At 42.1% G+C, this 27382-nt stretch overlaps 1 protein-coding gene and 1 pseudogene across 3 annotated transcripts in view; both read left to right on the top strand.

The window, feature by feature from the left end:
* The window catches only part of SH3KBP1 (SH3 domain containing kinase binding protein 1), a 255819-nt gene that overhangs the window by 3362 nt on the left and 225075 nt on the right, over positions 1-27382 (top strand). The gene's annotated exons all lie outside the window — the stretch shown is intronic.
* Positions 10544-12282, top strand: LOC102504143 (annotated as a pseudogene).

Raw genomic sequence — 27382 nt, 5'->3', positions numbered from 1 at the left:
GCATTATTTCATTCTTTTTTATGGCTGAATAGTATTCCATTGTATAAATATACTACAACTTCTTTATCCAGTCATCTGTTGATGGACATTTAGGTTGTTTCCATGTCTTGGCTATTGTAAATAGTGCTGCTGTGAACATTGGGGTGCAGGTATCTTTTCAAATTAGAGTTCCCTCTGGATATGTGCCCAGGAGTGGGATTGCTGGATCATATGGTAAGTCTGTTTTTAGTCTTTTGAGGAATCTCCAAATTGTTTTCCATAATGGCTGCACCAAACTGCATTCCCACCAACAGTGTAGGAGAGCTCCCTTTACTCCAGAGCCTCTCCAGCATTTATCATTTGTGGACTTTGGAATGATGGGCATTCTGACTGGTGTGAGGTGATACCTCATTGTAGTTTTGATTTGCATTTCTCTGATAATTAGTGATATTGAGCATTTTTTCATGTGCCTATTGGTCATTCGTGTGTCTTCATTGGAGAATTGGTTCAGTATTCTCTTGATTCATTTATCAAATCCCTAATCACTGTCCCAGTTGAGCATAGTCCCCTGAATTATGGGGATTCAGGGTCCACCCTCAACTCTGTATTGTCTCAATTTCTCAAAGGAAAAATACCAGGCAGTCTGGCCATATCATCGTTAAGAAGATGCCTGGGTTTCATCAGTTCTCTGGCTGAGATTTGTTGGTGCACATAAATCTACCCAACCAGGCCCCAAGGCCTTTTGAGTTTGTTCCCCTTTTTCTTTTATTTATTTAGTTCTTATTTACTGTACATGTGAAAGAAGAATCTTTTAAAATCCCTGTTCCCTTTCTTCTCCCTACCTCTCTCCCCACCCACTTCTTTTAGTATATAGGTTTCTTTTTCCTTCCTCTTTTAACAAAATTTATTCATTTTTCAGATGACATTTACATGGAGTCATAATTGTATGGCTTGATGATTTCTTTTTTACAGAAGTGCACCTCTGTAACCGTCACCCTGATCAATCCTATTTCTGTCTCTCCAGAAAGTTCCGTCTTGCCTTTTCCCAGTCATCCCCCTTTCATAGGTAATCTGTCATCATAGATTAGTTTTGCCTGTACTTGAATTTCATGTAAATGGAATCATACAGTGTGTGCTCTTTCATATGTGGTTTCTTTGCACAACAAAATGTTGTTGTGTATATCAGTACTTTGTTCTTGCTTTAGAGTATCCTGCTTTATGAATGTGCTATAATTTGTTTAACTATTTTTCTGTGGATGGACATTTGGATTGTTTCCAGTTTGGGTCTTTTTATGAATAAAGGCTCTGAACATTCTTGTATAAATCTTCTTATGGAGACAGGCACTCACTTCTCTTGTATCTACACACGTAGGAATAGAATTGCTGGCCTCATTCACTTTCACCGTATGTTTTTCTCTGTTTACACCTGTGGCCTTTGTGGATTGGAGGGGAGGATCCCACCTGTGCTAGAGCCTCATTTGTGCCTGAATCTGGTGGTCTTCGTGTAGTTGTCCTGTAAGTACGATCACCACTGAAGGGTTCTTAAACACACAATTCAATCTCCCAGGGACCATTTGATTGTTGAGCCCACGAACTATCGGCGACTTCTTAGATTGTTAAAAACATACAAATGGAGAGCATGTGTCAAAGTTTTATTGAACTCATTTAACGAGAGAATGAGCAGAATAACAAAACTGATTCAGTGAGGATGTGAGGAACTGATTAAAAAGTCAGTGGGTGGGGGGAGGGTATAGCGTGTGTTTAGCATGCGCGGGGTCGTGGGTTCAAACCCCAGTACCTCCATTAAAAAATAAATAATAAATAAATAAACCTAATTACCCCCCCCTTAAGAAAAGAGTCAGTGGGCAAAGGCATGTTCAAAGATCAAAATGGGCTCATGTCTTAGAGGACAATAAAATCTTAACCTCTGGGGTTATCATCTCTACCAGAAAAGAGAAAAAGGAAGAAGTGTACCTTATTGTTTTTCTACATATTATCCTCTGACTTTCAGAGGGTTGTAAAATGTCCTAATAAAGTGTTAGTTAAATCAAGTTACGTTTCCAGAGAGAATCAGATAACCCTTCTTGGAGGGGGTGGGTTGTGGCTTATTAGAAAATACGTCAGCTTGACATTAAAGATCACACCATCATCATTTTTTGCTTAATTTCCAAGTTTTGGATAGTTTTTCTGCATAGACCACAATAGACCATAACATAGGGCGCAGTAATAGGAGGCACTAAGGTGAAATCCTCAAAGTCATTTATTTTCAAAAAATATCGCTGCCCTTCTGAGACATGAAAGAGCTGCATAGAACAGAAAGACGGTTGCCTCTCAAAGGCAGATGTGGGCTCTTTGACGAGGGTTCATTTCCCCCATGTTGGATTCAGTGACCATTGTCCCCCTTTCAGAACCTTACCTCAGAGCCAGGCAACACTGGACTTTAGTCTCGCAGAGGATTTACCAGCAGCCCTTTTTCTGGGTTCTCTTGACCTGTATCCATAGACGTTCATTCTTTAACGGCCTGTCAGAGGAATTTAAAAATGCCAAGGCCTTGAACTGACAGCCTGGGCCTCCATGCCTGGGTCTGCCTGCTTTGGGGGCAACCTTTATGAAGTGCAGCGGGACCCAGGCTCTCGACCTTTGGTTGCTCACAAATAGACGAGTAGAGAGCAGGAAGCTGCAGCATGGGTTAAAAGAATATGCTTGTTGATCTTGAAGTTGGTCTGATGCTGTCTGTGAGGAAGTGTGAGGTAAAAGTATGCTCTACACGCCGCAGGCCCCTTTGCTGAAGGCTGAGGTGTGTTGACTTGTAGTTGCATGTCTTATGCGGTGTGTAACAGTTTTTAGCTTGGTTTCCCGTGGCCTCGGCTCTCATTTGCTAGGTGTTTTAGATCTCTCTTTGGCATATCCCAGAGCCTGTTTTTTTGCATTTGTGTAGAGTGGTTGGTGAAGATGCTTGTTTTTTAATTGATGAGGTGAAAGGTCAGGATTTTGCATCTTTGCACCAGTCTGAGATAAAGGAGTTACTTTGTTTTTCTTTGAATTCCTTTTTTTTTTTAATTGAGGTATAGTCAGTTTACAATGTTGTGTCAATTTCTGGTGTACAGCACAATGTTTCAGTCTTACACAAACATACATATATTCCTTTTCATATTCTTTTTCAATATAGGTTACTACAAGATATTGAATATAGTTCCCTGTGCTGTACAGTAGGTCCTTATTGTTTATCTATTTCATATTCAGTAGTTAGTATCTGCAAATCTGGAACTCCCAATTTTCCCTTCCCACCCCCTTCCACTGCTGGTAACCATAAGTCTGTTTTCTATGTCTGTGAGTCTGTTTCTGTTTTTCTTGATTTCAGAAAGAATCACAAATTTACTTCAACAACTGGCATAAAGTCGAGATTTCCAAGTTGCTGTTCTGTGCTCAGAGACCCTGAAGTAGATCTCTTTGATCAAATTTCACTTTGTTTTTCAACCCAAGGGCCATTAATTTTTGTGAATTATTGGAGTACTGTTTTCAAGGGACTTGTCTCTCTTGGAGAGGTAGCAGGAGTTTTCCAGGTGTTTTAGAGCTTGTGGGGTGTCTTCCTGCTCACAGCATCTAGTTGCGATGTGCTCAGGTGTGTGGGGAGCTCTCTCTGCTGTCCACACCCCTCAAGGGAGTGGTCACTGGGTGTCTGCTGTGTGCCGGCACCAGAGGCTCTCAGCACAAATGAGACACACTGAATGGAATATTGTATTGTTACAAATGTAACTTCTACTGCGGGAGGACAGCATTAGCTCCTGTGACCTGGCCTTCAGTCATTCTGTACCCTGGAGAGCACGTGTCAGACAGTGTTCTGCAAAGATGTTCCTGATTAAAATGCCACTTGAGGAGGTTTTGAGTGGATTCATCAGGCAGCGCTGTTGGAACGTGCTAAATGAACCTACAGTTATCTTTTGGCCCTGATTGCTGTGTTACTTTCTGGAATAATAATGACTCCATTCTGTTGCAGGCTTACTGGCTGCCGGGCATTGAATGTATAATCTGCCCATGTCTGTCTGTGTACAGTGACTGAAATACGTTGAACACTTATGCCAGGCAGGAAGGAGGCTGAGCCCGTCACGTGTTTTATCTCATTAAATCCTCATCCCACTCTAAGGCATAGGTACCGATTTTTTAGAAGAGGCAACTGAGGCATCTCAAGGTTAAAAGACTTACAAGCTAGTGAGGAGTAGAGAGTGCTTTGGAACCAGAGCTCAAGCCGGCCGAATGGTGTCTGAATGTCCTGGTGGAGTAAGCCCCTCACTATCCTTACCCGCTGCATCCTACCTTCTCTGAGTGTCCAGTCAGTACTTTGCATATTTGCACCACTCTGAGATAAACCGCACAGTTACTCTGCTGTTCTGGAGGTAAGACAGAATTACTCCAACAAGTGGCATCAAGGAGAGATTTCTGGGTTGCTCGTCTATTTTCAGAATCCTCGTTGTTAACTGATAGTGAGAATTTTAAAGGATTCCCTTCAGAAGTCAGCACTTTCAACTCAAAAGAGCCCCCTTTGCCTGGATTTATGGGCTTGAGCTGTTTTTCTTACGAATTCTGAAAGCCAGGCAATTTGGAAAAATGTTTCATTTTACTTGTTTGTAAGGAAGCTTGTTATTTTGCAGTGTTCAGGATAAGCTTTTCAGAAGGAGTTTGTCTTTTCTAAGAGTGGGAAATAATACAGATGTGTGACAATCTAGTCGTTCTCCACCCATGGGGCCCTTAAAACAACCCATTCCAGCTTAAGTTATTCTTTAACTTTAAACATATAGTTTTCTTTTAAAAAGTAAAATCTTAAAACTCACAACTGGAGCCTGTTCAATGCTGTTATGAGAAATGCCATTCCAGGAAGGGTGCGGAGTAATTAAAGAGGTGTTACCAGTAAGAACTATACCAGTTGGCAGATTCCTCAGGCTTTGTCACTGTTGCAGTGTAGGAAGTGTGTGTGTGTGTGTGTGTGTGTGTGTGTGTGGAGAGGTGTCTTGTGACTCAGGGAGAACAGTCCCCTGACCGAGTTGATCTTGGTGATTATGCATAACGGAGTCTTATTTTCTTAGTGACAGGATTATCAAATCTGAGCTTAGAAAGGGACTTTGAAATCATGTGTTTCAACCCCCAGCTTTCTAGCCGATCAAAATCTAAGCCATCTAAGATGTTGCTGTGATCATTAATGGACATTTAAACTTGTGAAGTGTGGGTGTCCCACAGGGTACCCCATGCCAGTGGGTCTCCAGTCTGACCCTGCTCCAGGCGCACTGCATCGTCAGAAGTTTGGAGTGGGGGCAGGAGTTGGGATAGGGGCCTTAGCATATTTTTTAAAAGTTCAGGTGATTTGATGCTTGATAAAACTCTAGCACTTCTTCTGTACAATAGTACTGATAGGCAGTGTCATCTTTAATATCATTTCTCAGGCACATGGGCTCGTAGACTGTGACCTATAGTTCTACATTGGAAAATATTATGTTATTTCTAAAGTAGCTTTATGAATATGTAAGGGAGCACAATCAAGCTGGAAATTATAAAAAAAAAAGTGTATTACAAATATGCAAACAACATAGCAATATGTAAACAATGCTGAATTTGAGTCCATTAGAATGAATACATTCTAATTGCAGAAACTCTGGAAGGACTAAATATTGGACTAAACACTACCTTCTACCCAGTGATAGTGAGGCAGGCAGAATTTCTAGGAATGGTTCTCAAGATTCCACTCCCGAATCCCCAGAACCTGTGAATGTGATGAGCTGTCATTCCAGTCATTGTGTTACATCATTTGGTGCAGTTGACTTGACAAAAGGGAGGTGTCCAGATGGGCCTAATCTTAGCACATGAGCCCTTAAAAGCAGAGAAATTTCTCTGCCTGGTGGCGAAAGAGGAAGTCAGAGAGATTCAAAGCTTGTGGAGGGCTTGTGGAGGACTTGTGGCTTTGAAGATAGAATGGTCACGGGAGAAGGAATACAGGCAACTTTGTTGGAGCAGAGAGCAAACCTTGGCTGGCAGCCGGCAAGGAAATGGAGACCTCAGACCTACTGCTGCAAGGAATTGGAGTGTGTGCCAACAATCTGAGTGAGCTTGGAAGTGGATTTTTCTCCCAAGTCTCTAGGTAAGAGTCCAGCCTGGTTGGATTATTGATATTAGCCTTGTGAGACCCTGAGCAGAGAATCCAGTTGAGTTTACCTGGTAAATGGATGTTGTTTTAAGCTATTAAGTGTGTGGCTTAAAATACATATAGCAAATGGCCTGGAATGGTTTGCTCCTTCCCTGCCGGCTTGTTGTCATTGGATACCAAATGGGAAGTCTGGATTCTCACCCCCTGCCCTGGGCTCAGCAGTAGTAAGTGGCCCCCTTCACCTTCTCCACTAGATAGCAGGGGAGATCTTGGAGAGGAGGGAGCTGGAGAGAGGGATTCATTAAACCCAAATAAGAAGTCTTGAGCAAAATCCTGACTGACACATACGTGGATCTGACTAGAATTAACATGCCAAAAAGTTTGAGAAAATAAACTACAGTGTGGAATGTCACCCAGGTTTTCAGAGTGACCTCTAGGTAACACAAATGAAGAAGACCATACTAGCATTGTGAGGGCTCTGGAAACTAAACTGTCCTTGGTATCACAGCCCACAAAAGTAGCCTAGGATTTGCATGCTTAATCTAAATAGGGTCAGTGCCTGCTAAAATTTGAATAGGATCCAGAGTCTTATGGTAGCTTAAATGCCCAGGATACAATAAAGAAATCACTTGTTTTACTGAGAACGAGGAACGTATCTTAAATGAAAAGGCAATCAGCAGATACCAACACCAGGAAGACTGAGATGTTGGCATTATCTGACAAAGATTTTAAAGCAGCCATCAGAAGAATGCTTTCATGAGCAATTACAGACACTCTTGAAACAAAAAATTAGAAAATCTCAGCAAATAAATAGGCGATATTAAAAATAGAAATTATAGAACTGAAAAATAAATCACCATATTAAGTTCACTGAATGAGCTCAATAATAGAGATGACAGAGGAAAGAAACAATGATGTTGAAGACAGATCAATAAAATACACCCTAGCTATCTGTTGTCTGGACAAGATAGCAACTGGTCTGGAAAAAAAAATGAACAGAGCCTCAGAGACCTTTGGTACAATAACATTAGGTCTAACATTTGTGTCATTTGAGTCCCAGAAGGAGAAGACAAGAGTACGGAAATAAAAAATATTCAAATAAATAACGACTGAAAACTCCTCAAATTGGGCAAAAGGGATAAATCATCAGAATCAAGAAGCTGAGTAAAACCCAAACAGAATAAACCCAAAGAAATCTTTGCCAAGATACATCATAATCAAACTTCTAAAAACTAAAGATGAAGAAAAAACAGTGAGTGAGAAACAATATGTTACCTACAGGGGAAGAATGATTTGAATGACAGCGCATTTCTCATATAAAATCATGGAGTCCATAAGGAAGTGCACAGCATTTTCAAGTGCTGAACAAAAAGAACATTTAACTCTGAGTTCTACATCTGGTGAAAATATCCTTCAAGAATAAGGAGAAAATCAAAACATTCTCCGATGAAGGAAAACAAAGAATATTTGTCAACAGCAAACCTACCCTTAAATAATGGCTAAAGAAAGTTCTCTAAACAGAAAAGTAAATGGTAACAGGAGGAGACCTGGAACTCCAGAAAGGGAAAAAAAATGGATGGGTAAAAATTAGGGTATATTTAATGGGCTGTCTTTATCCATATTAGCTTTTAAAATTATATCTAATGGTTGGAGCATAAGTTACAATATCATCTAGTGTGATGTTCAGTGTATGTAGAGACAATATATGAGAAAATTTTATTTAAAAAGTGGGGAAAGTGTAAAGAGACCTTGATGGAAGTAAGGTTTCTATACTTCACTTGAAATGGGAAAACATTGATACCAGTAGTCGCTAATGAGTTCTGTGTGTATATTGTAATAACTAGAAAAAAAACCCCAACAAAACCTAAACCACTAAAGAAGTAAAAACCAATAAAAGAAAACTATATAATGAGATATACTCAAAAGGTCTATAGGTAAATGTACAAGTAACCCACAGGAAGGCAAGGAAAAGGAAAAAGAGGAGGGGTGGGGTATAGCTCAGTGGTAGAGTGCGTGCCTAGCATGCTTGAGGTCATGGGTTCAATCCCCAGTACCTCCATTAAAATAAATAAATAAATAGACTTAATGGTCTCCCCCTCAAAACAAACAAACAAAGTTTATAAAAATAAACAAAGTGAATTAAAAAAACAAATATATGTTAAAAAAAAAAAAGAAAAGGAAAAAGAGGAATGATAAACAGGGAATAAAGAAAAGACAAATAATACAATGGCAGACTTAAGCCCTAATATTAATTACTTTAGGTGTAAATAGTCTAAATACACCAATAGAAAGAGATAAGAGAATGGATAAAAAATGGGACTCAACTATGTGCTGTCTAAAAGAAACTCACTTGAAATGTATTGATGTAGGTACAGTAAAACTAAAAAGGTAGAAAAAGGTATACCATGGAAACAATAATTTTAAAAAAGCAGGAATGCTTTTTATATATAATATAATATCAGATAAAGAGGGCTAGAGAGCAAAGGAAATTACCTGAGACAAAGAGGAACATTACACAATGATAAAAATGTTATTACACCAAGAAAACATAGCAATCCTAAATATGTATGAACCAAACAACAGAGCTGCAAAGTACATGATGCAAAAACTGATAGAACTGAAAGATAGACACATCCACAATAATACTTGGGAACTTCAGCATCTCTTGGCATTTGAAAGAACTTCTAAATAAGATATCAGCAAGGATGTGGAAGAACTGAACAGCATTATCAACCAAGCAGTTCCAATGAGTTTATAGAATATGCTACTCAGAAACAGCATAAAACACATCTTTTTGCCAAAATAGACCATACCCTGGTTCATAAAACTAACTTCAGTTTATTGGAAGGAATGGAAATACTTGAGTATGTTCTCTGACCATAATGTAATCAAACCAGAAATCAATAATAGAAAGGTAACAGGAAGATCTCCAAATACTTGGAAATCAAATAACACGCTTCTGAATAATTCGTAAGTCAAAGAGGATGTCTCAAAGGAAATTAAAAAAAATCAAACTGAATGAAAATACAGCATATTAAAATTTATGGGACACAACTAAAGCAGTCCAGAGAGGAAATTTTATAGTACTAAATGTTTAAATCAGAATGGAGGAAAGGTCTCAAATCAGTAATCTAAGCTCCACCTCAAGGAATTAGAAAAAGAAAAGATCCGCTCCCCTCTCCCCTCACACACACCAAAGCAAGCAGAAGAAAGGAAATAGTGAAGGTAAGAGCAGGAATCATTGAAGTTGAAAACAGAAAATCAATATACACAAAATGTTATGATAACTCACAAAGAAAAAAATGTGACAATGAGTGTGTATATGTCCATGAATGACTGAAAAATTGTGCTGAACACTGGAATTTGACACAACATTGTAAAATGATTATAAATCAATAAAAAATGTTAAAAAACAAACAAACAAAAAAAGAAAATCAATGAAAAAGCTGGTTCTTTAGAAACATCAATATAGTGGCTAAACCTTTGAGAAGACTGGCAAAGATAAAAAGGAAGATACAAATTGCAATATTAGGAATAAAACAGGGGTTGTCACTACAGATCCTGCATCTATTAAAAAGACAGTTAAGAGAATACTACAAACAATTCTACACACATACATTTGACAGTTTAAATGAAATGGGCCAATTCCTTGAAAACTACAAACTACCAAAACTCACCCAAGATGAAACAGATAATCTCAATAGTCCTGTAACTGTTAGAGAAATTGAATTCATAATTTAAAAGCCTTCAAAAAAGAAATCTCCAAGACTAGAAGGTTTCACAGGCGATTTTCAAGAAACATTTAAAGAAGAGTTAGTGTCAATGCTACATAATCTCTTCCAGAAAATAGAAGAGGATGGAATGCCTTCCAGTTCCTTTTATGAGGCCATTATAACTTTTCACCTTTTTGTTTTTGTTTTTTGGTGGGGAGGGGTAATTAGGTTTATTGATTTATTTATATATTTTTAATAGAGGTACTGGGGATTGCTTAGCATGCACTCTAAACACTGAGCTATACCCTCCACCCCCAGGCTATTATAACTTGATGTCAAAACCAGACAGACAGTACAAAAAAACTACAGATCAGATGGCCCTAGAGATGATCATACTAAGTGGAGTCAAACAGGGTAAGACAGATATCATATGATATCACTTACATGTGGAATCTAAAAAAAAATGGCACAAATGAACTTATTTACAAAGCAGAAAGAGACTCACAGACATAGAAAACAAACTTATAGTTACCAAAGGGAAAGGGTAGGGGAAGGGATAGATTGGGAATTTGGGATTAGCAGATACAAACTACTATATGCAGAATAGATAAACAACAATGTCCTACTGTACAGCACAGGAAACTATCTTCAATATATTGTAAAAAACCTATAAGGAAAAAGAATATGAAAAAGAATCTGTATGTATGCATAACTGAATCCCTAGGCTGTACACCAGAAACTAACATCAACTATACTTCAATTAAAAAAAAAACTGCAGGCGGGTTCTCTTACATCGACTGCTTAAGAGTCGTGCTGTAAGAAGCAACAACCTCTCCTCCTCCTCTATGCCATCTCCTCGGCAGCTGCAAAACAGCAACTATGCGTGAGTGCATCTCCATCCACATTGGCCAGGCTGGTGTCCAGATCGACAGTGCCTGCTGGGAGCTCTACTGCCTGGAACACGGCATCCAGCCCGATGGCCAGATGCCAAATGACAAGACCACTGGGGGAGGAGACGACTCCTTCAACACCTTTTTCAGTGAGACAGGCGCCAGCAAGCATGGGCCCAGGGCAGTGTTCGTAGACCTGGAACCCACAGCCATTGATTAAGTTTGCACTGGCACCTACTGCCAGCTCTTCCACCCTGAGCAGCTCATCACAGGCAAAGAAGATGCTGCCAATAACTATGCCCGTGGTCACTACACCATTGGCAAGGAGATCACTGACCTTGTCTTGGACCGAATTCAGAAACTGGCTGACCAGTGTACAGGTTTTCAGGGCTTCTTGGTTTTCCACAGCTTCGGTGGGGGAACTGGTTCTGGGTTCACCTCCCTGCTGATGGAACGTCTCTCTGTCGATTATGGCAAGAAGTCCAAGCTGGAGTTCTCCATTTACCCAACCCCCCAGGTTTCCACAGCTGTAGTTGAGCCCTACAACTCTGTCCTCACCACCTGCACCACCCTGGAGCACTCTGATTGTGCCTTCATGGTAGACAGCGAGGCCATCTATGGCATCTGTCGTAGAAACCTCGATATTGAGCACCCAACCTACACAAACCTGAATAGGTTGATAGGTCAAATTGTATCCTCTACCACTGCTTCCCTGAGGTTTGATGGAGCCCTGAATGTCAAATTGACAGAATTCCAAACCAACCTGGTACCCTATCCTCGCATCCACTTCCCTCTGGCCACATATGCCCCTGTCATCTCTGCTGAGAAAGCCTACCATGAACAGCTTTCTGTAGCAGAGATCACCAATGCTTGCTTTGAGCCAACCAACCAGATGGTGAAATGTGACCTTCGCCATGGTAAATACATGGCTTGCTGCCTGTTGTACTGTGGTGATGTGGTCCCCAAAGATGTCATTGCTGCCATTGCCACCATCAAGACCAAGGGTACCATCCAGTTTGTGGACTGGTGCCCCACTGGCTTCAAAGTTGGCATTAATTACCAGCCTCCGATGGTGGTACCTGGTGGAGACCTGGCCAAAGTACAGCAAGCTGTGTGCATGCTGAGCAACACCACCGCCAGTGCTGAGGCCTGGGCTCGCCTGGACCACAAGTCTGACCTGATGGATGCCAAGCGTGCCTTTGTTCACTGGTATGTGGGCGAGGGCGTGGAGGAAGGAGAGTTTTCTGAGGCCCGTGAGGACATGGCTGCCCTTGAGAGGGATTATGAGGAGGTTGGTGTAGATTCTGTTGAAGGAGAGGGAGAGGAAGAAGGAGAGGAATACTCAAGTTAAAATGTCACAAAGGTGCTGCTTTTACAGGGAAGCTTATTCTGTTTTAAACATTGAAAAGTTGTGGTCTGATCAGTTAATTTGTATATAGCAGTGTATACTCTCATATACAATTATTGACCTATGCTTTAAAACACAACACTTTGTTACAGGCCCAAGCTATCCATTTCTCTGATGGATTTGAATAAATTATTCCCTGTCTTAATAAAAAAAAAAAAACTGCAGACCAGTATCCTTCAAGAGCATAGATACAAAGATCCTCAGCAAAGTATCAGCAAAACAAATCCAGCAACATATGTAAAGAATCATGTACTGTGACCATGTGGGGTTTATTCTAGGTATGGAAGGCTGCTTCAATGGTTTGAAAATCAGTTAATGTAATCCACCATATCAACAGGCTATGGCAGGAAAAAATAATCACATAATCTTGTCAATTGATGCAAAAAAATCATTTGACAAAATTCAACACCGATTCATGATAAAAACTCTCAGCAAGGTAGGAATGTCGGGGAATTTCTCTATCTTGGTAAAGAACATCTACAGTTAACATCACACTAAATGGTGGGAGACTGGATGCTTTCTTGAGAAAAGAGATAAAAGGCATCTGTATTGGAAAGGAAGAATAAAGCTCTTCTTGTTTGCAGCTGACATGATTCTCTACGTAGGACATCCCAAAATCTACAAAATAACTCCTGGAACTAATAAGTAAATTCAGCAAGATCACAGGATGCAAGATCAACATACAAAAATTGTCATTTCTACGTATGACCTAGCAGTGAACATATGGAAACCCAAACACAATACCATTTATAATCACTCCTAAAAAAAATTGAAACACTTAGACATAAATCTAACAAAACATGGACATGGTGTGTGTGCTGAAACTACAAAATGTTGATGAAAGTATTCAAAGAAGATCTAGATAAATGGAGAGGTAGATACTGTGTTTGTGAATTGGAAGAGTCAACAAGGTAAAGATGTTAGTTCTCCCCAAATTAATCTATAGCTTTAAGGTAATTCCTATCAAAGTCCCAGTAAAGTGTTTGTTTTTTTTTTTGTAGACTAGCTTATTTTAAAATTTATATGGAAAATCAAGCGAATTAGAATAGGTAAAACAGTTTTGAAAAGAACAAAGTAGAAGGAATCTACCCTATTTTATGGCTTACTTTAATAGCTATAGTAATTAAGACAGTGTGGTATTGGTGGAGGGATAGGTGCATAAGTCAATGGAGCAGAATAGAGAACCCAGAAAGAGACCCACACAAATATGCCGAACTGATTGTTGGCAGAGGTACAAAAGCGGTTCGGTGACAGAAAGAGCCTTTTCATCAAATGGTGCTGGATCAATTGAACAGCCAGAGGCAAAAAAATGGACGTCTACTTAAACCTTACACCTTATACAAGTTATCTCAAAATGTGTCATAGATTTAAATGTAAAATATGAAACTGTTAGTTTTAGAATTAAACACAGGAGAAAATCTTCAGGACCTAGGCCTAGGTGAAGAGTTCTTAGACATCACACCTGAAGAACATTAAAGAAAACATCAATCAGTTAGACTTCTTCAGAATTAAAAACTTTTGTGAAAAACCCTGTGAAGAGGATGAAGACAGGTTACAGACTGTGAGAAAATATTTGCTAACCATATGTCTGACAAAGGACTTGTATTTCGGATGAATAAAGAACTCTCAAAATGCAATAGTAAGAAGTCAAAATATCCAATTAAAAATGGTCAAAGATGTGAACAGACATTTCACTAAGGAAGGCATACAGATGGAAAATAAGCACATGTTCAACGTCTTAGCCATTAGAGAAATGAAAATTAAAGTCACAAGGAGATAGTACTATGTATGTATTAGAATGAGCATTAGAATGGCTAAAGTAAAAAAAAAAAAAATAGTGGTAATGCCAAATGCTGGTGAGGATGTGGAGGAGCTGGTTCTTTCATACATGGCTGCTCTGGAAAATAGTTTGGCAGTTTCTTATAAAACTAACTATGCACTTGCCATATGACCCAGCATTTGTACTCTTGGATGTTCATCCCAGAGAAATAAAATTTTATGTCCATACAAAAGCCTGTACAGGAATGTTCATAGCAGCTTTATTTATAATAGCCCCAAATTGGAAACAACCTGACTGTCTTTCAGTGGGTGAATGTTTAAACACACTCCAGTCCATTGCTATAAGGGACTACTACTCAGCAATGAAAAGGAATGAATAAATGCAGCAACTTGGAAGGATCATAAGGGCACTGTGCTTTGGGAATAAAACCAGTCTCAAATGTTATGTAGTGTGTGATTCCATTTATATTACATTCTCAAAAAAAAGACAAAATTATAGAGTTGGAGAAAGACTACTGGTTGCCAAGGGACAGTGACAGGGTAGGGAGAAGAGTGGTGGAACTAGAAAAGGGTAGCACAAGGGAGTTACTTTGTTAAAATGGAACAGTTCTGTATCTTGATTGTGATGGTGGTTATGCATATCTGTGTAGGAGGTGGGATCGCAGTTTATGATAAGGAGGCCACCAAAGGCCTCACTGAAGGTCAAGACTTGAGGCAGTGAGGAGGGGAGCCCTGTGGGGGAGATCTGTCAGAGAGAGCCTTTCAGGCAGAACCAATAGCACGTGCAAAGGCCCTGAGGAGGAAAGTCAGTGGTGTGTTAGAGGAACAACAGAGACCAGAGTGCTGGTGGGGAGAGACCCAGGGGAGAGCAGCAAGGGATAAGCTTAGAGGTCATGGGGTTCCAGATCGGGTAGGGCCTAAGCCTTGGGACTCTGAGTGAGATGGGGAGTAATCGTGGAACTCTGAGCTGGGGAATGATGTGGCCAGTGATGCTGTAGCCCCCTGGCTGCTGTGTTGAGAACAGACTACAAGGGGCAAGGGTGGAAGCGGGGAGGGCAGTTTGGAGGCCAACACAGGAAGCCAGAGGGAGACCAGAAGGGTGGCAGCAGTAGTAGGGAGAAGTGGGCAGATTCTGAATCTTTCTGAAAGGAAACTGCCAGAATTTGCTGATAAGGCTGGATGTATGGTGAGAGAGAGAGGAGAGAGGATTGACCGTAAGGTTTTTGTCCTGAGCACCGGGAAGCACATTGAGGATGTGAGTCTGGATTGCCAGGGCCAGGCTAGAAGTAGGAATTTGGGAGTTTTCAAAGCCCAGACTGGATGGGATCACCTGGGGAGAAAGTGTGATCAGAGGAGAGAAAAGCCTTGGGCACCCCAGTGTTGAAAGTAGAATCAGACTTGAGACTGACAGGGAGTGGCCAGAAGAGGAGGAAAAGCATCTATGGCCATATTGAACGTGCCCGATCTCGTCTGATCTCGGATCAGGCCTGGTTAGTACTTGGATGGGAGGAGGGGAGGAGCAGAGCCAGGCCACTGAATGTTCTAGAAGGCAGGGGAGGAAGATGCTTCAGGTTGGGGAGAGAGTGATCACTTGGGTCCAGAGCCTCCCAGCAGGTGGCTCCCAGAATGGGGCAGGAACTGCAGAGGTGGTTCTAGGGGCTGGGGGGGCCAGGCCCAGGTCACTGCCCATGGCTGCAGCCTCAGATGGTGCCTTCCTCTCCGAAGCAGCCTCTTTGTCTGTGAAGGGAGACGGTACCCAGATCCTGGTAGAGTTTTTGTATGAGCTGCAGTTATTTTCTTAAGTGCCAGGTACTGGGAAGCTCTGGGGACCCAAGGATGAATAAATAAAAATGCATGTTGAGTCCAGCTACACATTATTAATATTACTATTAATAATGATGAGCACCTGGTATAAAGGGAGCTCATAGTAGGGGCTTTTTTGGCCCCTTTCCAGGATAAGTCCAATTTGGGCATATAAATGAAAATTGCTACTATTCTTAACCCCCAAATATTACACTCTTCTATTATGTTCATGCAAGTAAGTACAGAGTACCTGTAAGGTTGTTTTGTTTTTTTAATCTGATCAGTATTATTGGAGGTCTTAAACCACATTGTTAGAATTTGAAAAAAAATTTGGTTCACATGCCCGCTAAATGTACAGATTCTTCAGACTGATAAATTTTGACATGAAAAAAAAGTCAGTGTCTCCAAAAACAGGAAGCAGGACATTCCATGTTTATAATGCAGAGTAAATGTGATGCATTGCATGACATCTTTATTCAGGGAAGCCTTAAGGAACAGATACTGTCTTCCTAAGTTTATTGAGAAACATGAAATGGAATGAATGGTAGTCCTGTGAAATAAAAATGGTAATTTTTAGAATAAAAGTTTTCATATGTGAACAAGTTGCATGACCACGAAACTTCTTTTTAGCTTTTCAACTTATCCATTCAACTTTTACTTGAAGACCTTTTTAAAATTGTATTTTCACGTAGGGTTTCTTTTTCAGGGGGGAGGTAGAGAAATATATGTAAACACATCCGTAGCGTAGATAATAGTGAAAGGACGACCGTCTCCCTTCCGTGCAATATGCACACTGTGTGCTGGAAGAAAGTCTCTTGTGCCCTTGTCTTCCTACCAAGTAATTTCAGCCTCTTCCGCTGTAACCTTTGAGCCTGGTAGATCAGCTGCATTCAGCACATCCTTACTGAGGTCTGTGCCGGAACTCAGCAGGCTTTGACCTGGAGCAGTTGTGCCCAGTGATCCTAGAAGCTGGAGTCAGGGTTTATTAGCCCCAAGACCTTGGGGAAGCTATTTAATCCCTCGGCCCAGGTAGCCATTGATCTCCTCCTGTGAAAATACAGGAAGCGCAACATCAGTGTACCTCTTTGCTAGTGTACTCGGGGGGCCTGAGATGATGCGCGTGGGGCAACTCAGAGTGGTGTGTGATACCTACTAATCCGTCAACAAATATTAGCTGTTAATATAAGTGTTAAGCCAGCTGGAGAGACTGGAAAAATACAGAGATGGTGTTTGTCAGCTGGATGCTGTGAGCAGTGGTGCCCAGGTGGAGGTAGAGCACAGGTTTATTTGTGGAAGGGAGGTAACAGCCCTGGAAGATGGAAGGGCCGGGGAGCAGAGCAGGGAGGGCCGCCGACTGCAATGCCTTCTGCCCCAGCCAGCCTGGCAGGGAGCTTCTGAGCAAAGCCTGCATGACAGAAGAGCAGAAATGGCCGGGCACTGGCACTCCCCTTCTCCAGCAGTGCCTGGGTTGGGGGTGGGAGGAAGGTGATCTCGGGAGGAAGGTGATCTCGGGTGGAAGACAAGCTAGGATTTGGGGCAGAGGCTGAAAACATGAGTTCTGTCCTGAAGGGACGTGTGGGCAGTGCACCTCCAGGACTGCCCAGGAGACATTTGTTTCACTTTAGTTTTTTAACTCCCAAGAGGATTTGAAGTAACGTTATTTCCTCCCCAGGCTCAGGGGTACGTTTCCTCATCTTTCTGCCACCGAGGAAGATTAGACAAGAAGTTCTTGCGGGAGGTTCAGGGAGAGCTGAGGTGAAAACGTGAATATCTCTTTAACGTGTGGTCACCACACGCATTGATGCAAAAGCTACACACATGTGTATTTAGCTGTTTGTGGAACGAGGTGCAGGACGCTGGTCTGGTGTAGCGCTTCACTGCCTGTTTCACTCGTCACGAAGGAATGAGTGTTTAATTGGTTGTCATCTTTCCTCTGGGACCACCAGGTTTTTCTCAAGAAAACCAACAGAGGGATGATATCCTGTGTCTGGGAGTCCGGGTGGAAAACAAAGTGGGCTGGCCTGCGTTTGTTAGCCGAGAGGTTGTCCGAGCCAAACCACATCCTGCCCCAGGTTTCTGGAGGCAGGTGGTCCCAGATGGAGGCCCAGAGGGAGGAGCCGAGGAGCTGGGCGAACCTGGCTCTCCCGAAAGGCCCAGGGTGCTGAGAGAGGCGGGGCACTCCGTTCCCAGGTGGTGTGGGGACGTTCTGGCCTCTGTCTCCTCTTACACCGAGCCTTTCTTCAAAGGAGGCAGAACAGCTCATTGGTGGCCGTGCTGAAGCTCTCAGGGCTGTAATTTTCCTGACTGTAAAACAAGGCCACTGTCAAGATCTGAGATAACTAGTACCGGTACAGTGGGGGCCAGGTTACCACCAAAAAGGACTGGTTTCTGCAAATCACGGAAGAAAAAATAAATTAAAATTGTATTTAAAAGATGTACATTTTAGTCATGACTGTAATAAACTGTAATTGGCATCGATGTAGGTGTTAAAATGTGGCCATGTTCTTAGCCAGACTTGCGTGTCTGGACAGCATCTCCTTGTCTGCAGTGTGATGCCGGCTGCTGGACACTTTGGTTGCTCGGGATTGGCTTTCTGACCACATGTAATTCATAGGAAAGAAACGACCTCCAAAGCAATAGGTTGGCAGATTATGGGCGAAAGATACATTACAACTATTTAAAACCATAATTATTATCAATTTATAACTGCTAGACCCATAGTCACACTGTCATATTGGGGCCTTCATAGGCACAAATAGGAAAGGAATCAGGTTTATTGCTGTCATTCTGTAACTGCTGTTTAACAACTTGGCTTATATTCAATCTTTAACTGTTTCAGTTGCAAAATCATGAGTGCATGCACAACTTTTTTCTCTTCAAATCTCAAAAATGGAATAATGGCCAACCTGACTAGAAACAAAGTACATCTGCGATATGAAAGTCGCTTCATCTGTTCTGTATGAAACAAGTAATTATGACATTAGGCTCTGGTGGTACAGAATGTGAACTTTGAAACACATTTGAATATAGAGCACGTCTATGTGTGGTTTCAACTGTTGAGAAATTGCTCTTTGTGCTTATTGGTATTTTTTTAGGGAACGCTCTGTTATTTGGTTCAAAATGTCACATGACAGGTGATCTCTTTGGTCCATATGATCCATGCAGTTGTAGTGTGAGCTTCTCCTGTCAGTGGTGGTTAAAAATCTGTACACCTTTCTTCTCTTTTAGCCTCTGGTATTTTTTGTTCAGTTGAACTCATCTTTTTATCTTAAAACTTGAATTCGAATGGGTTCCATTAACAGATGTTTTAAGGTGACCATTAAGTCTAGGGTGCTGCCAACTTTCAGCTAAACATAGTCCCCAGCCCTCGAGCTAGAGATGAACTCTAGATTCGAGCCTGTTGCAAGGCAGGGATGTAGTTGATTTGTAAGCAACCCTTGTAACGACATAATGTAGTTGACAAGCGATGGTTCTCGGACAGGGGAAGTGTGTTATTTAGCTGTCTCACTGGTCACCCTGATTGCACTTCTACCTGGGGTGCATCTCCCAGAGCCACACATGGTAATTAAAACTATAGATTCATCATTGGTGGCAGCATCCCATTTTAGTCTTCTTACATACAGACTGAGGCCTCTCTTCATTCGTTGTAATAAAAGCCAAATGAAGATGCATTCCACTTTATTGAAAATGGTTTCCTTTCTTCCCCCTTTTAATTGGAACGTACAAGTGAATACTAAAGCATAAAAATAATTAAAAGTCACTCTCTTTGCTGATGAAACTTACAGTAGGGCTCTTCTTGGCCTGTGTCAGGCATTGCTGTCCCCAAACCACCAGTCATGCAGGCTCCTCGCAGCCCTGTAACCCATCGTGGTGTCTGTCAGGATGGCAGAGATTGGTAGATTATTCATGTCTGTCCATTTTCTCCCCTAGAGTGGCTAGAATGGTCTTAAGTACAGATAAGAAGTGTGTTAAATATTCATCTGGTTTAATTGAATTTAATATACAATCCTTAAGATTAATCTGAAGTTTTGGAATCATTAATGGTTCATTTTTTCCCCACAGCATATAATTTACTTGCTATTATCTAAGGTAGTGAATTATTTAAGTAATAAGGGGACGTTCTTTCCATGAGCTAGATTTTACCAAGACATTGTTGCTTTCATTTATATATGATTACTGGTTATATTGAGTTAGGAACGCAGGTAAGGGGAGGAGCGGCAGCCCCAGGTTTGTGATATTAGGTTCCCAGGTGTTTCATGATGTATTGCAGCCTGGGATCTAACACTTGCTGAATGACCTGTGGTCCAGAGGCACGTGCATCAGTAACTTCAAATTTCTGTGAATATGAATAATAATCGTTGGCTATCAATTTAAAGGACAATGAATCAATTAACATGTAATATTGTCATATACTTTGACTTATAAACATGCACACATAAATTGTTCTCTTTAGGACATTTATTTTTCTATTTGAGTTTCTTTCACTTCTTCGACACTGAAATTTAATGGTGTGTTGGGGTGATTTGTATTTTTTTCATAACAGTTTCTGAAGTGTTGCCAAGAATGCTGGTTGTTTTTAAAAATTCAGGTGATTTCTATATATTGTTGAACAAGAACCAAGGCTGTATTCGCATCTCAGTCTATTTATATTACAGTACTGTTTTCCACCACAGCCACCCACACCTTGATTTTGAAATGTTACTGAACTATTAAAATGTAGCAGAACATAAGAATATAAATATCTACCTATCCACCACCAAGTTTTATCAAATGTTACCATTTTATCATACTGATTTCTGATTCTTTAAAAATCAGTAAACAGACTTCCGGTTTCAGCTCAGAGATGTAGAGAGCTGCAGAAACGTCCCTCCCACGCTTACAAGAAAAAATCTGGACAGACTAGAAATTAACAGAGAACTGAGTTCACGAGCAAACAGCCATTTCAGAATCTTGAGAGAGAGACGCACTTTCTGAGACACAACACTTCTGTGTACTAGAGACCAAAGCCACTGGACACCACAGAAGTAGGTAGGAAGATCAAGCTGAAGTTTGGACAGATTGCTGGAGGCTGAGTGTGGGCTAGCTTGAGTGTGAAGCTCGTCTGAGCTTGTGAAGGTCCTGGGGGCAGCAGTGGGGGAGAAGGGAGTCCCACCCTTTTGCAGGCCTTTCCTCCAGGAACCCCACCTGGCTCTCACAGGGAAGACTGGGGAAAATCCAGAGAAAACTCACAGTGCGGGCTGGGGATACTGGCTCAGGAGCCACTGAGACATCCACTGGGACCCTTGTCCCTTAAGGAACAGAAGGCATATTCTGCAGGGGGAAGGACATGGGCTGAGGGCGTTGGCGAAATTCCATTGCATCTGGAGGAAGGATGCACCCCCCAAAAGTCTCAATCTGCAGGGAGAAGGGCCTCAAGGCTGGGGACTGAGAAGCTGGTGGGCACCCCCTGCAGCTGGGGGCAAGGGGTGGGAGAGCTCCACCCCCAGAGGAGGGGCAGAAGCACTTGCAAAGGCTAACTCCCACCCCCCAGACACAGGCCCAGGCCCACTGTGCACACCAAAGACTAAGGCTTAGAATATTTGGGAACCCAGCATGCTAACAGGCCTCCAGGAATAACAGCAATGGATTACAGCAGGGAGAGCTGCATGAGACAGGCTGTCTCTGGGGAGCAGCACAAAGGGAAGCCTTGAAGCTGGGAGAGGGAACAACAACAGCAAAAAGATCACTAGAGGAATTGGAAGTTTCTGATGTCTGTCGGAATAACACACCTCAACACAGCCCAACTTGTGACTAGATTAACATAAATCCCCACACTAAGGGCTCATGTACCCCAGTATCTACTGCCCTATACAAAATGTCTGGCTTCAACCAAAAATTACAAGGCATGCCAGAAGGCAAGAAGATGTGGTCTGAAGAGAGGAAGCAGTCATCACAGTGGACACAGATTGGACACAGTTGTTGGAACTCTCAAACAAGTAAAAACACGTCTATTAGGTAGCTCTGTCCGCTGAGTGCCCCTTATGTGCCAGGTGCCATTTCAGGAATGTGCTTAACAAGGTCTGTGCCCTTAGGGACCGTACATTCTAACAGAGGAGAGAGAGCATAACTGCAGACAAACAAAAAGGTAACTATAGATCGTGAAACATGCAACAAGGAAATGCAGGAGAAGAAAAGGATAGAGTGACTGGTGGAATGTGGGAGCTGTTTCAACCAGAGTCATCAGAGAAGGTCTCTTGGGGGAGGTGACACTGTAGCTCACTCTCGAGTGATGAGCAGGGTCCTTCCATTCCTAAGGGCCATCTAAGTAGAGATCAGCAAGTGCAAAGGCCCTGAGGCATGAATAATCTTGGCTCCCCTCAGCATAATATTAGTGCTCTAGAAAGTCACAGCGCTTTGGGAATGATGAAAGCAACCCTTGCACTGTCAAGGCTAACCCAGGGAGGAAATTGTAGGTGGGTTCCATCAAATTCTTTTTCTCTTTTTAAAAGACATACAGGAATTACTCCTCTCTTCCTGCATTTTGGGGGACTGGGAGAATTCATTATACCTTTTTTATAACCACTCCAGGACTTGGCACAGAGTGAAAAGGAGTATAAATTTGCTGTTGTGAGCAGAGGCCTCATTATTTATCCAAAGTCTGTTATTCTTCATAATTGTAGAGAATGTGCATTAATTCAGCTAATCTTCACCCCTCCCCCACCCCACGTAGTGATGATTCCTATATTACAGATGGGAAAACTGAAGCCCAGAGAGGTTACCTGACTTAATGGAGATTGCAGATCTATTATAGGTCAACCTTGGTATTTGAACCCCAGTAGCCTGACTTCCCATGATTGCCTTGTAGGAACTAACTGGAAGGATGGATATTCTCAAAATGAGCCTCTGGTGAAAAAAAAGGGAGGGGACATCATTGTTCAATTTTTAGGATAACTCAATTTATTTTAAAGTATTGGTTAGCGAAACTGCCCAGGGGAGTGGATTTAATAAACACACTTTGAAGAATCTATCATTTGTTCGTTTGTCATGTGTGCTTAAATACAGATGAAAATGGTTGGTTTAAATAGTTTCAACATCCCAGTTCCCTCTGCTGTCTTACTACTACATATGTTACTCTGTAGTATTAATACTGTGAAGGCAATATTGTCTGGCACTTGCGAACCCAGAATATTCTGGAAATCAGCATTTGTGATCTCAATAACTGTTATGTCATTGATACCCATCTGCTGTTTTGTAGACTACATTTGCACCTGCTCAAATGCTTTTCATAATTTTTTCTATAATAATTCTTATTCTTTGAGAATAAATAAGTCGTATACCATATTAAGTACACTATCAGAAAGAAGAACTTTATATATTCATTGATTTCTGAGGTTTTTTTGCCATTAGAGGAAAGAAAAAAAAACTTCCCCACAAATCCCAAACTCCTACTTTATCCTTCCAATAAACAACAGGGTCCTACTGTTTAACGAGAAAGAATATATGTGTGTATAACTGAATCACTATACTGTACACCAGAAACTAAGACAACACTGTAAATTGACTATACTTCAATATAGAATTTTAAAAAAAACTTCCCCACAAGCACCTCTCTTGACACAACTGAAGGGTTGCTGGTGTTTGGTAACGGAACATTTGTTGAAGGAAATGCAATCTGGGTGAAGTGTTCTCTACCCAGTACTCATAACAGCATCTCCTGTGTGCATAGTTCTCTTACTGTACGATTCATGGTATTGGATGCTGGGTGGGAAAAACAGCAAACTTTTATACACCATTTCCCATGGACCAGAGAGGTTAAGTAACTTGCCCAGGGGAAAACAGATAGTCACTGCCAGAGCTAGATTTGAACCTGTGGGTGGTTTAACTTGAGTCCCTGCTCTCTCACTCCGAACTGTACTACAGTACAGGGTTACAGAATTATCTGGTGGCCTTGGCTACATTAAAACAACAGCAACAGCAACAATACAAATCCTAATTAGCATGAGGGGTACCCTAATCTGTCAGGTTCTAAGAACCTGCTAGGAGTCTTGGCTGAGCTGGGTGTGAGGCTACTGTGAGAGTTTTTTTTTTTAATATGTAGCCACATTCAATTGGAACCACGACTTCCTGTGAATGCCTTATGATGTTATTTGAAGAAGGGCAACAAGCATATGAATTTCTAAAAAGTTTCTTGAATTATATTGATTTTTAAGAATGGATGCAATTAGTAGTTCTCATTAGTCCTAAGGATTATTTATCTTGGCATGCTTTGCTTCCACATGGAGCTTTTAATACACAGAGACTTTGCAGCTTCTGCTGCTGTGATGGTATAGGAGTCAGACGTGGCTGGTAGCTTTAAACATGCGCAGTAATGCACGTGTGGATGCTGCCAGCACAAATGGAAAAATGTATCGCCTTAATTGAAAAAACAGGCTGTGTCTAGCCTTTTGACTCCCTTTACATTTAATCTGACTACTCACAGTTTCTGGGAGGGTGGGAGGGAGGGAGGGAGCGGGATTTGGCCCTGTTGTTCATCCGTAAGATCTTGACAAATTGAGCAGCCTGAATTCTGATGGTAACCCCCCCGCCCCACTGCTCCTCTCACTTGTCAAAGGGAAACAAGCAAGACACAACCAGGGAGATTCTGAAGCCAGATGATGGTGTAGTTCGAGCTTCTCAAACTCTACAGTGCCTTCTTACAGATCCATTCTGCCTACTCCATCTTGATAAAATGCAGATTCGGATTCAGGGAGTCTGGGCTGGGTGGGTGGGGGAAGGCTGAGATTGATCCTACTTTGAGTAGCAGGGCTGTAACTGACCCTGTCCACCCAGCCTTCTATTTTTAGGGCTGTCTTGATCACCTGAATCACCTGGGGGAGTTTGAACACCGTGGATCCCCAGGCTCCACACCAAACCAATACATTAGAGTCACTGGGGCTGAGGCCAGATAGATGTTTAGGAAGAAAAAAAAGCTACTGAAGTGATTTGATAATAAATCTGCCAGCTTTTTTTTTTTTCGGTGGGGGGAGCAGGTAATGACAGCTTTGAAAATTTCACTGTAGGAATCAGATTGAGATGCTTAAAGACAAACTTTCTGACATCCTAAGAGCTTCCTGTTTGATCTAAGCTATATGAGAAATCTTAGCACCCTCCCGCCCTCCTCCCCGCCCGCACCCAAGGGAGTTGACCGGTTCTTCTTCATGATTGTGCCCAGTCTGCCTTAAATCAGAGAGCACAGAGGAAAAAGGAGAGCACTTAATGATTAGTTTGTTGACCTGCTTAGCATTAGATAATGTCTGCGAAGGCTCCCGGAGTACGTCCAGGGAAGCTGGGGCCCAAATATGGAAAAGAGGAGTCATGATTATGAGGTAGGAGTTGAAATTACTGTCGCGAATAAAGTGTTGTTTCAGCTCTTTCCTGCGCTCCTGGGTTTGAGTTTCATTTTGGGTGGTGTTCAGAGAGCCAGGACAAGCTGGGTGGGAGGGCTGGCCTATGCCTTTGTTGTGACGAAACACCAGTTCCATGGTGGGCTTCTGTGGGTTGCTCCCTTCAGTGTGGCTTTTTCTTTTTTTGATCACTGAGGCTCTCCAGCAACTGGCTTTTTAACATTTCTGAAATTTTGCTATTGATCTTTGCCCCTGAGATCCCGCAGGAAGGTAAGACACCAGGTGGAGACGATCTTGCCGGCATTCCTCCTTCTATTGGGTCCCTTTTAAAATGTGTAGTCTTGCTTTAAAATCAGGTATTTCCCATTTTTGTTGCATTTGTGACTTTTGGTGCCCCAGCTCCTTACCTTGTCTAAGGGTTAGAAAAAATAAGGGAAACCCCATAGTCAGAAAAGAAAAAAGTCAGACGTTCCTTCTCTTCCTTTTTTTGAAAGCTTGTACACAGCCAGAGGGGTGATGTGCATTGTCACTGTTACCTCTGCACCAGGGAGCATTCTGGCCGAGAAGCAGAAATGCTCGGCGTGGTAGGAGATAAGGGATTTCTTACAGGGTTGCATGTACACGATATGGGCGCCTGTGTCCCTTGCTGAGCCCGAAGTCACTGTAGGAAAGTGGACGTGGGTGGGAGCCAGGACACTTGGAACCTACCTCTCGCTCTCCCACTCCCAGTGTCAATGACACAAGTGACCTACGGGAAAAGCTGGTATCCTTCCCCGAAGAGAAAGATCAGACCAATTCAGTGGGCATCCATTGAGTGTCTATCATGTCTGGAGTGCTGTTCTAGGCCCTGGAGTACAGTCTGGTGGGAGAGACAGACCCAGAAACACTTTTCCACCCCAATGTGGTGAGTGCCGTATATGCTCAGGGAGCCAAAAGGGAGGGGACCTAAGAGCCTGGGCAGGATAGGAAGGGCTAGATCAGGTGGAGAGGACTGAGGAAGAGGGTGTAGTGTGAGCAGAGGCAGAGGGGACACAGTGTGAAGAGTTTCTGGAAGTCAGTCTTGCCATTGAGTAAAATGGGAAGTGAAGCCAGGAGGTGACAGGAACTTGCATACCTTTGTGAGGAACTTGGATTCTAAAGGGAATCAAGAAGCACAGAAGGAAGGATTTTAAGCAGGGGTGTGCTGCCGTCACGTGTGGATGGAGGAAAGTTCCTTCAACCTGTGACTTCTGAAGGAGAATCTGTGCCCATGCAGCTTTTTTTTTTTTAAACAAGTCTATTGAGATCTAATTTATATACTGTAAAATCCACCCATCGGAAGTGTCCCGTTCAGTGGTTTTTAGTATATTTGCCAAGTTGTGTAACCACCACAATCTAATTTTTGAACATGTCCTCACCCCTCAAAGAAACTTTCTGCCCATTTGCAGTCATTCCCATTTCCATGTCCAGCCATAGGCAAGAAGTCATCTTTGTAATTTCTCCTTTTTCTTTAACATTAAGGGGAATGTTTTCTATGAGTGTTTTATTAACTTTAAGGAGTCTCTTTGCCAAATTACAAACTCCTACCCTTGGCTCCCCAGACCTTTCCTGTCAGCAATGCTTTAGATTGCATATAACAGAAACCTGTCTGGGACTGGCTTAAATACAGATGCCTGCTGTCTCATGTAATTGGGAGGCTACAGGTAGGGTAGACCCAGAGGGCAGTATGATCAGCTGCTTAACGTAACATCAGAGACCTGTGTTTTTGCTGTCTCTCCACAGTGTCGGTCTGGCAGTAGCTTCACCCAAGTGCTGGCCTCTCTGGTCGTGAGGCAGTTGTAGGATGGCATCCATTGTCAGTGGGGCCCCCTGCTTCCTCCTTCATAGTGGGTAGGTAGGAGGAGTTCCTTCCTACAGTCTGATGGGTGAGCTTAGTTCCTGTTGCCCACCCTAAACCAATTAACTAGGCTGCTCTCTGGAGCTGGGAGTGGGCTCTATGGGGGCTGGGTGGGCACCTGTGACCAATAGTGGGATCTGCTCAGGAGGCTTGTGAGGAACAATACATGAGCATCTTTGAAGCTGACCCTAGCTTTTTGTCTCTGTGAAAAGTGTCATGAATTGAGATCTCTCTAGTTCAGGAGTTCATCACAATTTAGTCAGGGAGTGCTCTGAAGTTTACTTTTGGATAATATAATAGTGTGGGTAAAATTGGGACCGGTGGTCACATTAACTTATGTGGGAAATAAATGATTTAAGTCTCATTAGAAAAACCTGTTTGCTTTAGGCTCGAAATGTTTAACTGTGTCACTAGTAGTAAATAATAGAACATCATTCTT

Source organism: Camelus ferus, chromosome X (genome assembly GCF_009834535.1).
Source record: "Camelus ferus isolate YT-003-E chromosome X, BCGSAC_Cfer_1.0, whole genome shotgun sequence".
Lineage (NCBI taxonomy): Eukaryota > Metazoa > Chordata > Mammalia > Artiodactyla > Camelidae > Camelus > Camelus ferus.
The sequence above is the reverse complement of the archived record's forward strand: the minus strand, read 5'-3'. Positions and strand labels throughout refer to the sequence as shown.